The following is a 13,431-nucleotide window of genomic DNA, read 5'->3' as shown; positions in this document are numbered from 1 at the left end:
AGCAAACACAATAGATAAAATTTGAGTATGCAAATTTTCATAATTCCGAGCAGTATGCAGCCAACAAACTGTTGAAAAACGATAAACTCTAAGGTTCAGAACATGATGCACACAAATGCTAAACAAAAAATAAAGTTGCAAGATTGTTCTACGATTTGAAACAGAAAAAGGACAATTAAGATTGCATAACTTTTGAAGTACTGACTTCATCTTCAAGAAGATTATACTCAGCACGCATCTGTTGGTATTGAGCTTCACTAAGTGTTTTGCCTCTAATTGCAGTATGCCTCTGCACTTCCTCAATAAAAGATAATCTGTTGTTTACCTTGTCTATCTTAGACCCCAAAACCTTCTGATTAGCTAAAATCTGGTGCAAGTAGTCAACAACAGCAGCAGAAGAATCTACAGTCGAAGAACATTGTCCGGGTTGGGAGTTGTTTATTTTAGTAGGACCATTTGGGGTCTTTCTCCGCTTACAACCAACAACAGGCTTACTGGCAGGAGCCACTTCCATTTGAACCATTCTTTCTTCTTCTGGGTGCTGTAAAATCAATAAATCAGGACTTCCTGGAGATTCAGCCAAAGGGTTTTCATCATGTAAAAGTTTACCCCTCTGATTAATCCAGAAATCCATTGATATGTGTGAATTTTGTATCCCAAGATTAGAATTATTATTAACCATCACCTCAACATAAGGCTCTGTATGAACTATCTCATTACGTGACCTAAGTGGTAAACCATTGTCTGGTGGTTCATAATAACCATGCCAATTACGCAAATTATCCATTGAATCAAAATTTATCTCTATTTGTTTAAGGTTTCCGCATAACCATTCTAGAGCTTTTTATGTTTTCTACACAAACTCTGAACTGTAAAATCTACTAGGGGTTTGGAACCGCAAGAAGAAGAGGAGTCGACGACAAAGAAAGGGTCTGTTTACCAACAATCAATTTTTATGGGTACCCTAGGTTAGTGGTTCGGGTTCGAATCCCACCTCTCTCGATAATTTCAGCCTTCTAAATTCTGCTTGAGGTGGTTGCCCTTGGTGTGTGGACAGGGAAAATTGTTCAAAAGTTGAATTCGCGGCTCAGGATATGGTAGATATGACATCAGCAGACTGTAAACTTAGCCACTGTTATCTAGCCAGATTTTTATACATCCACGTATACTTTCCAAGGTAGTTCGCAAAACGTAAGATCTTTCATATTTCTTTTTTTTTGGAATATTAATCCGAAATAAGAACTTGGAGTTCCAGAAATAAAATTACAAAAACAAGATTTTATCTCGGTAACCTTACTACTGGTAATTTTCTTCTATAGATAAGAAATACATCTTGATTTCATTTCATCTCAAACGATCTCTTTGTGATCACTTAGTATATCAAGTGAACGATATTACGTTAATAATGGTATAAGAATAACTTTTGGTTGTACTATGGAACCACTGAGATACAACTAACTGTCTATTCCAATCAAGACCACCAAGTGATTTTAGCCAGCAACATTCGTTAAGTTTGTTTCTTGATTTTTTTTTTATTTGTTTTTGATTTAGAATAGGCATCTTTTTCTTTTTCCTCTTAATTATCTATATAATTGAATTCTATGAAACAAACATTTTAACTTATATTTCGATTGTTGTCGATGGATCAGGCCAGGTTATGGTTCTTATTGAAAGCTATTCTTTTCCGTAATTCATTTATTGATGATGTTCCGTAAAAGGCCGACACAACCCATGGTGGATACCATGAATACATTTTAAGTTTTTTGGGAGTTTTATGTTTTGGTGCTCATTTTATGAGTGCCTCTTTCAGTTGGAGTTTTATGTTTTGATGGGTACAGTGAACGCATTTTGAGTTTCTTGGGAGTTTTATATTTTGGTGTTACAAGTTTCTCTACTAACGAGCTTATTATAGTCTGTTAGAGCGCTAGAAGTAATAACATCATAACGAAACCTGCCATTATCCCTTGCAATTTTCTCCAAAGTTCGATTAAGATCATGAATTGTATGACCATCTTGACACGAAATGCAAGTTTATTCTAGGATGAGAAGAAGTTTTTTTACCTTGTCTTCCTTACGACTTTGCACTTCCATTTTATACCTCACAGTTTCATATGTAAATTCATCTATTACGTCTTCATCTTCATAGATGACGTCTTTCGATTTTTGAAACTAATATCTATTTGCTACTTCTCTGTATCACAAAACAAAACTTGAATATTGCGTACAGTGTTTTTTGGAGCCTTGACATTCCATTTTTGGCGCCGAAAATAAATGAGAATAAGAAAACTCAGAAATCTGGAAAAAGTAGGTATAGGAGATATCTTGGAAAAGATACGCGTACGTATAAAAATACGGCTAGATAACTGTGGTTAAGTTTGCAGTTTGTTGATGCCAAGTCTACCAGATCCTACAATTATGGAGCCGCGAATTCAACTTTGAACTCGCGCTTATGCGAGTTCAAAATATTTTCCTATAGGTAATCGAGATTTAGTTTGATGTTTTTCACTGGAAGGAATACCTTCAGGTGGTTATTGTGTCACTGAAGCTAAGTATCGTCGCTTAACACTTATTATGGCTTGATTAATGTGGACTGAATCTCTTCTACGGAGACATCTACCTGGACTTCATCAACATAGGTATATGAAGACTGACTATCATATTTACTCATAGTATCAACCATTTTATCTATTAAACAATGCCGTATGACTTCGTTACTATAATGAAAATTGCAAAGATGAAATTTCGAGTTCAAGCTAATACTTGATAAATATCGAATTATATTTCAAGAACTGGAAGTTCTAAAAAACTTATTGCATCATAGGTTGAGGATAATTTATTGTTTAATATATCGTAATTGCGTAAGATGTTCACAGAAGGCGGCAAGTAATAATATATTTCATGTTCAAGAACTGATTAGGTCAGTACAGGAACTTTGAACTTATTGGTAATATATTTAATGAATTAAATCTCGTATTAACTCACATACACGAACTAAATTGGTTATTTAGCGAACTGGTTGATTTTGAGATGTTCCTGGATACTTTTAAATCCTCAAGTATACGAACCGATTTGGTAAAAACACGAACTAGTTGATTTTAAGAGGTTCCCTAGATACTTTTAGTAATTAGGTACACGAACTGATATCGACGGTTCATGAACTTATAGATATGAGAAGTTCTAAAACCCCGAGAAGAAAATTTGCTTACAGAGTATTTTGAACATTTTTCACGATTTTTAGTCTTTAAGAGTTATTAAACTCCATGATTGTTCACGAACAACTTACCGTTGTTCTTGGAATAATCATTTGATGCATATAGCTTATTAAGATAAACACATGGGCACGTTCTTCCTTGCAACTCGAGGAAAACTTCTCATATGCTTACATGATCAATCTATATTGAGATGTTGAGCGTACTAAATATCAAAGAAATTCGTAAGGGTAGAAACTAGTTTATGAAATCAGCTTTGATTATAAGATACCTAGACTTGTGCATCATTATAAATAGAGGAATTTCTACAAACTAGAACCTCAATCCTGGCACCCTTGTGTCCTAGTTGTGGCTAGAGTGAAGACCTAGGTTTCCTTGTGAAACTCTATTAGGTTACTGATCGGTTGTCGACCGTCAAATATAATTTCACTTTCTTACTTAACTACAATAATGTAGTAAGTGGTAGGAAAGAGTTCGTATCCACAGAGAGGCTTTTGTTGTTATGTAATTTTCAGTTTCTAAGATAACCAAGGGGGATTTTTGTTTTAGCAAATAAAGTAAAATAAAGTAAAGCAAAGCAAATAGTTGGAATAATCAATAAGGAGAAGATATTGGTCACGGGATAGTATTATTCACAAACATGTATTTTCATCAATGAGTAGAATTGATATTTTAATCTCGCATTTATTAAAAGTCCTAGGGTAACTTGATCGCAAGAATATCCCGCTAATTCCCTAATTTCATCACAACCACATTAAAAGATGCATATGTGAATTCTTCCTATAAAGCAACCCAAAGTGTAAAAGCACAATTAAGTTTAGCTCCCTAAAAGCTTTAAGATTTATGGAATAAGACTAATCAAAGCAAACAAACGTGTAAAAGCACTAATTCGTTTTAACCAAGGTTATGATTCATATGTGACTAGTAGGATATATCACTACAAGCACTACCCATAATTATGCCACTTAAAATCAGGGACAAACAACTTTTTCGTATTGAAAACCCTAATATAGCTCTAGATATGAAAGCAAATCGGATTGATTCCGGACTCAACCAATCAAACAATCAAATCATATGATAAAATAAATCATGAATCAAAAACAATAAAGTTGAGACAAAACTAATTCATAGAATCAAATAACATGCTTGAGAAATCAACTTTTATCCCATAACCAATAATTGTATTTAGTTACTCATAATAATGGACTTCATCATAATCATAATCAATAAAATAAAGAAGATGAAAACAAACAAAAGCAAACCCTAGAAGAAGTTCTCTACAAAGCTCCAAGTAGAAAATAATACGTGATCCCCAAAAAAAGTACAAACTTTCTCTTTTTGTAGCTTTCCTCTTTCCAAAACTAGGTCTTCAAAGCCCAAAGTCCAATACAAAGATTCCACCAAGCCCATATGTGAGGAATACCCACGTGAAAATATACCCCAAAAGTGATCGCCGGAAAACTGGTAAAATGGCCGGAAATTGGCCATAAAATAGCTCAGGTGACCGGCAAGTCCACCCGGTCACCGGTCAAACATGAAGTCAACTCAGTCAAAGTCACTGAGTCTGAGGCTAAGTCAAGGCAACTCAGCAGAGTCATTTCTAGTCAGCATCTGACTGGTCTTGGCCACAGGCCTGAGCTGTTGCATTGGCTTGATATTGTACTGCATCATCATTGCGCTTCACAGTTCCATTCCATTTCCTCCATCTACAACTGCACCAGTACCAACTCGGCTTCAGTACCACCTCCATAGCTATCACCTGCAACTACAAATAACCACACTGTAATCCCAGCTCATTCAACTCATTCCCTGGCTTCAAACATTTCTGCAATTGCTCAGGCACCACAACAGCTAGCTCATACAGCTCCACCAATCTACAACCTCGCTGTAGTTTCTGAATCAAACCCAGCTCTCTGAATTCCCTGTACTTTGAGTTCCTTTCATATTCAGTTCGTTCCAACCATTCAACATTCCAACAGCAGCTGCATCTCTTGTCATGCCCTCATCTTTCAGCTGAGTTCCAGCATTCACATCAGCACCAATACAAACTGTCGCAAGTACCAGTCGTTACCAGTTTCATTGCCTCATATAAATTTCTGCAGCTCAACCTTGCCACCAAAGTCTTCATTGCTGTAGCTTCACCTTTTCAAACCCATTGCAGCGACTCAGCTGTAGCTTCATCATTGCAACAACTTCCTCTTCTCTGCTCATATCTCAATTGCGAGCAAAACACACAACTGCATCATCAGTTCAACCAACAATCCATTTCCCATACGAACTGTCACAGATTCACAGCACATGCCTGCTATTCCATTCAAACACAGACCAGCATACTTGTGCCACCAATTCCATCTTCATTTCAGCTTTCCCTGCTTGCCAACACAATCAGCTACCACCAGAACTGCAACATCTCCACTTCAATTCGCTTCCCCATTAACTGCCATCTTCTCTATTACGACAGCAACTCCATATCAGTCATGAACCAGCACCCCTGCCACTGCACCAGTTCTCATTCCATCACTCCGGGCCACCTGCAACTCCTTCTGTAACTTCATCATTGTCACTGAGCCACACACTCCACTGGTGACAGCTTTAAGTCCCTAGCCTGTAATTCAACACATCATAGTCATTCCCACTTCAGCTCTGCACACCACCGCCTGCGACACAGCCATCTACACATTTCATCATCTCAGCCTTGCAATCTTCCATTCTAGCCATGTCTGCCAACTTAACCAACACAACCAGCTACAACTGCCATCCATTCCATTGCAGCATCTACAATCTATCAAATTCATGTCTCAATTGCACTTTCAGTCACATCCAAATCTCAGTATCACTAATTCCTGAACAACCCACAACAGAATCCCATGAATTTCAACATCAACACAAAAAGCTTCAAATCTCATGGTAAACCCGAATCTGAGACAAACCCATATTCCTGATTCATCTCAAATCCTCTTTCTCGCCTTCACCAATTCTCGATTCATAAGCATCTCCAAAACCTTAATCTCCAGCTCTTCAGTTGTTCATCATACTGCAACAACAACAACACAAACTCCTATTTCCACCTGCAATCATCCACCAGAAATCTTCCAGTTTCACCATCCACAGCTGTTGAATCTTCAACTGAGCAAAACCCACCTCTCAAATTTCATGAATCTCTTCCTGTTCAAACCCTAAGTGATCTCGTTCTCAAACCACCAGATTTAAAACCCATTCTTCTGAAATTCTCGATTTCACTTCCCATCTGTTCATCACCAGTTCCTCTTCCTTGAATTTCTTCACCAGTAGCAGCATCTCTGATATTACTAGACACAGAACCTCTCCTCTCTGAGCCGCCATCTCTTCTCTTACATTATTGAAACTGCCTCTTTCTCTAACACAGATGCAAAAATAACTGAGAAGAAATAAATTCCTCTCAATTTAAGGGTTATGTAATAAAGCTGGAATGGCTATATACACCCCAATAGTATCCATCCAAATGACATCCCCTTATCCATGGACGAGCTCCCATTAGCACTGCACTGTGAAATGACATCTCTGCCTTTTCCGCTCCAAATTGACATTTTCTCCTTCTTTCGCTCCGAATAACTCAAAAGTACCTAAATACTCAAAAGCAAACATAAGATACATATTTTACAAGAAAAATAGCAAAGAAAGCATAAACAATAGATATAAAAGTAGGTGTTTTAGACAGCTATCAGTTACGACTTTAGAAGTCTTCACTAAGGATTCGTAACTATCTTTTACCTGATAGTTCTTGATATCATGAACCTTATCTTGATCATCGTAATTGTTATAGCACTGCTCGGTCGAACTCGCATGCGTTGCTATCTCAAGCATGTTTGTAAATGTTAGTGATCAAAACTATAAGTCTTGATTTCTAGTCTACTATAGTTAAGTCTCGAACTAGGATAGAAAGTGCAATTGAGCTCAAGAACTCCATGGCGATCACCATACAAGACGAAGAACTACTCAAGGAACTGGTGGAACTTCATCGACTAAAAGGTATGTGGAGACTTGAACTTATCTATCACTCAAAAGTCTATCTACTCTACCTCCTATCTTGAGACAAAAGTCGTTTTTGCTATATAGACTTTGATTATACACATTTGCTATTTCGAGCCGAGTTTATCTCGCTTATCTATTTCTCGAAATATGTGTTCGTAAGCTTTCGCTTTGGCCAAGTTCATCTTTACCTAGTGACGAAAGTCATATTATGTTTCAATCACTTGGAAATGGCTTTGACGAAAAATGGTTTGTAAATAACAACTTTATAACGTCCTCTAAGAATGTTTTAATGATCTAAATGAGAGTTTAGATTATATAACTAATGTTGGATATAAGCATTGTGTGGTAACACATATGTATAAGTCCTTATTCCTTGAACCAAAGTATGCGTACTTTGTTGATCAGGAAAACCGAAACAAGAGTCCGCGAAGTTTCTGAGGTTCTCATCCCGAGAAAATCTGCTGGAGTTTGTAAACTCCTTCCAGGAACTTAAGTCCGCGAACTCAGTCCACGTACTTAGGTTGGTTATGATCTAAAAACGATTATTCTAGAACTTAAACTTATATAAACTAAGGAATGCAAGTTTGTAAACCGTGGTATAAAGTTCATGATTCGATTCGAGTGAATCAAATCGTTTTTGCTTCGATTGTTTCTTATATACTTCTATAAGATCTAAGCAATTGAACAACTCTCTAACTAGTTCATTTGAGTCATTTGAACTAGTTATGGTGGAGAAGAATATGGTTGATATGAAAGTGCTCATATGTCTAACCATTTGGTTAACTATTGTTGAAGCAACAAATGTACATGTTTGGGTACGGTTACACAAACCTAAAATCGTGCATTTCATTTGTTTGTAACAAGCTAAGTTTTAGATCTAACGGTTGAAAGATATTTGCTTGAATCTAATCAGGTTTTCATCTAAAGGTGAATATTGAATGCTTTGTTACTAAGCTAACATTGATTGCAAACCCTGATTTGAAAGACTATATAAGGGAGAACTCTAGGAACTGGGAAACCTAATCCCCACACCTCATGTGTGATACTAGTTGTATAAGCTAGAGTCGATTCTCCTTTAACCTTAGGTTTCTTCGAGACCCTGTAGGTTAACGACTTGAAGACTTCATTGGGATTGTGAAGCCAGACCGATACTAATTTCTCGTAGCTGTGTCATCTGATCTTGCTGTTTCTATTGTACGAGTACAATCGTAAAGATTGGCTTGAGATTGATATCTCCGATAGGCAAGATATAAAAGTAATCACAAACATATTCGTCTCATCGTTTTTGATTCCACAAAATCTTCTTTCGCCGCGTCTATTAAGATTATTGTGAGGTGATTGATAATACTAGTGTTGATGGTGGTTTTTAGCTTAGGGTTAAAATCGTGAAACCTTGCATCTGATGTGACGTCACTCTGTAAAGAAACAAAGTCGTGAGTGCTAACCTCTCCGCTGGCATATTTATTGAGCCGTTCAATATATCTACATGAAATTTATCCAGACTGGCGAATGTAGCAACCATCCCAGGTATTCTGTAAATTTCGGCGCCTTGCCTATATTCACTTAATATAAGTTCCTTTGAATGCCTTCTATGCTATGTTCCCCGTCTGAACCCTTAATGTTGATATGGCATGACGATTTGTGTTCACTTGTAGCAGAGTAACACAAATTTTCAAATATCAAGGATAAGGTATTTGCATAAGGTATTCAATCAGAAAAGCATGACGCTATCTGGCAATAAACTTAAAAGAAACCTGTGTCAACACATAAAATTCAATCAATTTCCCTGACTAACTTGCAGAAGTTAGGGTTTCGCGCCTCACGCAGTATACCAGACCTTGCTTGGCGAAAGTAAGACTAGGAAAACTAGGAAACTAACCCGCCATGGATTAGTGGGTGCAAAACCTTACCCAGAATCAGAAAAACAGGGAGCCACAACAACAAAGAGAGGCGTGGCCATGCCTTAGGCAAGCTGGCGCCACTTGCCATTGGCCACGCCCCATCCTAAACCGGCCCTATTTCCTTCGACCAATCAGGTCGCTTTAAACTTGCCACGCGCACATAAGTTTTGGCTGGGCCCATACTTTCCGGCCCCACTTCCCATCGACCAATCAAGTCGTTCTAAAAGCCGCCACACTCTCGCCAGAAGTGTATCCGTGCCTTATGTTTGGTCGGCCCCCTTTTCTTGGCCAATCAAGTAGCTCCAAACTTGCCACCATACATTAAAAGACAAACACACCCTGCCGCGTCACCATACTAACTGGCAAGCCAAACGCACCCTGCCACAACAACATATTGATTGGCATGCCAACAAGCCACTCTGCCGCGGTAACATGCAAACATCCCGCTCTGCCGCGGTAACATGCCAACATGCCACTTCGTGGCAACCTGCCATAAATAGCGCCATATGTGCTAACTTACCTCCTGTTCGTGGCCAACACCATGAAAAACTTAAGATTAGGTTTTTCTGGTCAAAAACACGCCTATGCATTAAACAAAGCCCTAATTTTCATTCGTGGCACAAATTATGCCACTTCGACCCCGCAACATGCCACGAGCCATGTGGGACCCAGGAAGCCCTAGGGTTAGTGCCACGTCATAGCCACCCACGACAATCCTTACTCCTGTGGCCGTTTCCACACTATGGCCTTGCCATAGTTCCTTCGGCATAGCCATGGCGCCATTTGCACAAAAGTATTGCCATGCCGCATGCCACACGCACTAATTAGGGTTTCGACATGCCAAACCCTAATTTGGGCAAAGTTGCTACGCCAACCAAAGCCAAATAACGTATCCCAGAGCAGTGGGATTGACGTGTCAATAGTGCTAATGTTGCCGCGTGTGGGTCCAATACCACGACAACAAACCCTAGACTTTGGCATTCCGCAACGCCATTGGCGTGCCGTTATGCCACCACTACTAGCACGCCGCTATGCTACGGCTACTAGCATGCCGCTATGCCATGGTTACGCCACTGGCGTGCCACTAGCATTCCACTATGCCAATGGCGCCACTCCGCTACACAACAAGATGCGTCCATAATCAATGGCCATCCTTCCTCATGAAATGCAATCTCGGCCATCCAAGTTCTCCACCGAACTGATAAACTTGTGGAAAGTTAGGTGACTAGCTGCCTAAATCTAGTGACCATGGCTACGCCAGGCGCCACTTACACCACCATGCCACTGGCATGCACGAGCCATGCCACATTACTACTGGCATATACCAAAACGCCACCGCGCCGTCATCAGGCACCAACACAAGGTAGCCATAATCAACGGCTGCTACCCTCCTTCATGAGATGCGATCTCAGCCATCGAAGTTCGCCACCGAACTGACAAACTTGTGGCAAGTTTTAGGCGACCAGCCAAAACGAGCCTAATAGCATTACATGCTATTTTACTGTGGTATGTCCCTTGACTCTGACTTGCCGTACGTAGCGAAGTGCTACATGTTTTCCACGAAAACACTCGAGACATCAAACACGTCACAAACTGGGGGATGCTCATCAGGATATTGGTCTGGCGGTTTATAGCGTGCGGCGTGCAATGCGCCCGTTACAAGAAAGGGTCATAAAGTGGGACAATTAGTGGTGGTAAAAAGTAACGGTATAAACGAATTCATTTCCTTCATCATGGAAGCATAATGTCTGACGGTTACACGAATTCACTTCCTTCATCATGGAAGCATAACGTCTGACGGTTACACGTTACACTTTCCTTCTACCACTCAATCGTTTCACTTCCTATGAGACCAGGGCACGTTTCAATATGACTTGTATAAAGAGGATTTACCTATTTTCACCAAACAACAAGTTTTTGGTCGGCAATAACACAGTATCTAGAAATCACCTGGTAGCTTTCCATTCTGCTAGCCAGTTCTACATTCAGATACAAGTCATAAACAACCACACCTTCAGAATCAACTATTCTGGTCTCAACACTTTCTTCGCTTCCCTCCCTAAGACCAACCCTTCTCCTTCACTTTGTGACCGAAGCAAGCTTGGAACGGCCATTTCTTGGTTTAGGCCAGGATTGTACAGATTGATCTCTCGAATCAAAAGTATTCCCGTGCAGTATATTGTTTATGGTTTAGATTCGTTTCTCATCCACAAACCCAAAATTACCAAAATCAGCAGAAACAGTTTTCACCCACAAACAGCTAGGTTGTTCTTCGGGAATATAAGTCCGGGTTATCAATTGGTTCCTGTTCACCTTGATTTATCAAAAGACGGAACAAAAATCGTCGGTATTTTTGTGGGAGACAGATTTATCTATTACCGTAAACTTTTTTGTGTGATACAGATTTGTTTATTAAAGTCTTAGACTTTGGGTCGTAGCAACTCTTAGTCGTGGGTGAGATCAGCTAAGGGAATCAAGTGCGTAGTACCCTGCTGGGATCCGAGACGTAAGGAGCGCAACTGTACCTTGGATCGGTGTGAGATTGATTGGGGTTCAACCACAGTCCAGACTGAAGTTAGCTTGTAGTAGGCTAGTGTCTGTATCGGCTTAATACAGTGTGTGTTCAATCTGGACTAGGTCCTGCGGGTTTTCTGCATTTGCGGTTTCCTCGTTAACAAAACTTCTGGTGTCTGTGTTGTTTCTTTTCTGCATAATATTTTGTTATATAATCATGTTGTGCGTTTGAATCAACCAATTGGAAATCCGACCTTTGGTTGTTGATTGAAATTGATTGATACTTGAACATTCGTCTTTGGTACCGTTCAAGTGATTTCTCTTGTATTCAATTAGACTCACAGATTTATATTTGCTTGAGTAAGTATTGAATCGAGAAAGTGAGATATAACTCTTTGATATACTTTATTAAGATTGAGTCTAGTTGATTCTCTTGAAAGTATATTTGAGTTAGTCCATACAGATTGCTAATCAAAATATTGGGTGTGGTTGTTGTACCCCCGATTTTTCAGTAATCCTTATCTATTTCAAGTTTCGTCTCTTCTGGTATACGGTCATTCAAGAATTGTCCATCAGGCAATAAGGTTGATAGAAATTACAAAGTACTCTTCGTCTCAGAATTTATAATTCATTAAATTTCATATTTGTTTGATTGATCTTGTGAGGTAGAATCGATTAGGCATATCTATAACCTATTGAAGGTAGTAAACTATCCTAGTTATTAAGGTTTACCTTGACGATCCCTCATAAGAAACCATTACCTTAATTGAATATCTTTCTAAAGGAAATCAATAGGATATATGCCAGAGGCAGAATTGTTAAAAGTCTTCACTTCGGCTGAAACAACTTCTAGGGATGTAAAAGACGTCAGCTAGGGAAATTTTCAAGTGAGTATGATCACGTTGGACCCAGAGTCATAAGGAGCACGACTAAAATTGAATTGCTTGGAGGGTCGATTCGGTTTCAACTACATTCCAGTATGAACACTGATAGTAGGCTAATGTTTGTATTGGATTAATATTGTAATGTGTTCAAACTGTATTAGGTCCTGGGGTTTTTATATAAGATTGTAGTTTCCTCGTTAACAAAATTTCTGGCGTCTTGATTTATTTCTTTTTCATATTATATTTTTTTATCTCAATTATATAAATATAATAAGTAGTACGTTAATCAACTTAGATAGTTATTAACTCAACTATATTAAACCTACAAAACTTGTTCTTGATAATTTCTGTCTAGAAATATAGATTACAAGACCTAATTATAAATAACTAAATGATTATGCAACCTCTATTGGTATGATATTTAAACTAAGATAATCCATATATTATTGGAAAAAAATGATGTTTGTCTGTCTAGGGAAAAAGGATATCAAGACCGTCCAACCTATGGACATATTTATCTAAGCAAGAAGGATGACCAGAATCGTTTCTTATTTGTATTACGTCTGTTACTGAGATCTTATAATTTTATTATTATGTCCCGATGCAGATCAAAGATGGCCATTTACTGACCACTAAACTTAATTACGTTCTTTTCCCCGCCTTTCTGAATATATATTTTATAATTTACTTTTGAATTCGAGCAAGATGGAGATTGCAATAGTATTGAATTCTAACAGAGTGAATCAATCATCATCATCTACAACAGAACAAAATCAAATAGTTAGGTGTGATTTATTAAGGTCTTGGACTTGTGAATTTTTTCTGAGAAGTTAAGAGTGAATAAGAACTTGATGTCGTTGGTCGGAGATTATCAATGACATAGATTCAGTAGTGTTCTAGAATTTCGATAGG

This window comes from Papaver somniferum, chromosome 6, assembly GCF_003573695.1.
Source record: "Papaver somniferum cultivar HN1 chromosome 6, ASM357369v1, whole genome shotgun sequence".
In the NCBI taxonomy this organism is placed as follows: Eukaryota; Viridiplantae; Streptophyta; class Magnoliopsida; order Ranunculales; family Papaveraceae; genus Papaver; species Papaver somniferum.
The sequence above is the reverse complement of the archived record's forward strand: the minus strand, read 5'-3'. Positions refer to the sequence as shown.